This window comes from Myotis nattereri (genome assembly GCF_964212035.1).
Source record: "Myotis nattereri genome assembly, chromosome: 4".
NCBI lineage: Eukaryota > Metazoa > Chordata > Mammalia > Chiroptera > Vespertilionidae > Myotis > Myotis nattereri.
Window position 1 is genome coordinate 42,736,399 of NC_138079.1, and position 2,265 is coordinate 42,738,663.

The 2,265-nt window shown below is 43.3% G+C and overlaps 1 pseudogene across 1 annotated transcript; it reads right to left on the reverse strand.

Annotated features, from left to right (window-relative positions):
• Positions 1-359: 359 nt before the first annotated feature.
• Positions 360-1,311, reverse strand: LOC308518825 (chloride intracellular channel protein 1-like; annotated as a pseudogene). Its single transcript has 2 exons — positions 964-1,311; positions 360-725 (listed from the first exon to the last, which is right to left on the reverse strand). The product of its transcript is annotated as a chloride intracellular channel protein 1-like (transcript).
• Between the last annotated feature and the right edge of the window lie 954 nt (positions 1,312-2,265).

Consider the following 2,265-nt stretch of genomic DNA (forward strand, 5'->3'; position numbering starts at 1 on the left):
CTTAAGAGTAATGTTAATTGAGATTTTTACTTGGCTATAATATACATTTGTCATTTCTTGGGGAAAAATTTTTGTCAGCTCCCTTCTGAATTATGTTTCTTAATTTTCTTCTGTTTTATTTTTTTTATTCTGCATTTTATTACTGAAATACATTGTCCTACCCATCCCACCCCACCCCACAATAAAAATCTCCCAGATCTCCCATTCCTTCCCTTCATCCCCAAGGCAGTCCTGCACAAGTGCTCGAGAATTCACTTCCCACTGGACATTTTGGAGTGTGTCCAAGGGGTAGCCAAGTGGAAACTACCAGGAGCCTTTGTGGAGAAAAATGGAGGGGGGTGAGGTAACTCAGGAGGAGCTTATTTGAGGGCCTTGGCCACTTGCTCATAGACAAGCTCGATGTCCTCAACATCTGGACAGGTGGAGATGAACTGTCCGTGCATAAGCATTGGGCAAGTACCGATGCATGCCTTGGGACACCTGAGATGGAGAATCTGTGGTACTTCTTACACACCACCTGTATTATGTGGAGCTTTGGCAATGGGCTGCACTCAGCCAGAATGAGCTCATTGCCATCCAGAAACTTCCTCTGAGAGATGCCCAGCACTGGTCTCATCCACTTCTTCTGGGTGCGGGGAGGGGGCGGGTTGTCAAGTAATGGTCTAAACTTTCAGGGCTTTCAGGAGCCCCTTCTCCAAATTATCACTGAGGCTTGGGTTTGAATTCTTTTTTTTTTTTTTTAATATATTTTATTGATTTTTGACAGAGAGGAAGGGAGAGAGATAGAGAGTTAGAAACATCGATGAGAGAGAAACATCGATCAGCTGCCTCCTGCACATCTCCTACTGGGGATGTGCCCGCAACCCAGGTACATGCCCTTGACCGGAATCGAACCTGGGACCTTTCAGTCCGCAGGCCGACGCTCTATCCACTGAGCCAAACCGGTTTCGGCGGGTTTGAATTCTTGATGTAGGGAGAAAATCTGGCAAGTATGACTAGGCCAGCTGTGTTGTATTCAGGGTTCAGAGTTGCCAATTTGGGGTACCTGGAGGACACAGCACTGCCTCCAAAAATTGCTTAATCTTGCTGGTGACTTGTGCACACTTCGTTGCCGTACAACAGAAATGGGAGCTGCCCTCCTGAGCACAGCTTCTGAACCATCTTGGTTAACCTCCCGGTGAGGTGGTGATGCTGAAGTTGACTCCCTTGAGCCAGAGCACCATGAAGAGTCTCTGGGAGAAGGGGCCCTCAGTCGTGCCCCATCCCTGGTAGCCTTTACAAACATTCGACCAGAAGTTGTTCTTCAGCCATGGTGCACTGGAGTCCAGGAAGTTGCCTTCGCTGAGGGAAAGGGAGGAGCCCAGGTACAGGAAGGCCGGTCTCACAAGCAAAGATTCTCTCCCCAAGAGCTAGGACTGTCCCCTCAGCTCAACACCAGTCGGGTCAGACTCACTCACTTTAGACTGGCTCTCCACCAGTCCCGTAGACCCTATACTCAGCTCCTTCAGCTCAATCCCCTCTGGGGCTGGATCAAGGAGCTCTTCTATTTTATTTGAATAAAAAATTGACTTTCATCTTAAGTAAGCATGATAAAAAAGAAAATGTCTGTCTGAAAAAGTCCACAATATGAGCCCATTCTTTTATTATCCAGTCCTGCAACATTACCTTGGGTATTTTTAGCTTTAGCCAATCTTTCAATATTTACTTTATGTATGTAAATAATACAAGTTCTTTTAGAAATGCTACCTATATTCCAAAAAAGCAATCACTCTGATTGCCCACTGCTGTCATCCCAGTCTTAAGGGTTCTAATCCAAATTCGTGGGTGACTGGAAAGACACCACCCTCATCCTATTGGATTCATTATGAATAACACAAAGATAATGACACCTGTAATTACTGTCAGATAGCTTGCCACCTTCTTAGAAGTTCCCAAAAGCAAGATGCCCCAAATGTGTACTCATAATTGTTTATTAGTCAGTCAGATTACAAAGCAAACTATAGCTTACTCAAAATAAAATGGCACTTTTTCATTTTTTAAATTTGATTTACAGTGTTTCTAAGTTAAACACCGAGTATAAATATGGATATGCATAATATAAATACCTGAGCTATTTGCATGAAAGTACCATTATAAATAGAAGTCAACCTATAATAAGTTTTGTTTTAGGAGAGTTATTGTTTAAATTCAATGTTGGAAGTAGTCAAATCCCACTAAATAAGGAGATTTTATAAGGCAAATTGTGTGTTTCAGTGAATATTCAAA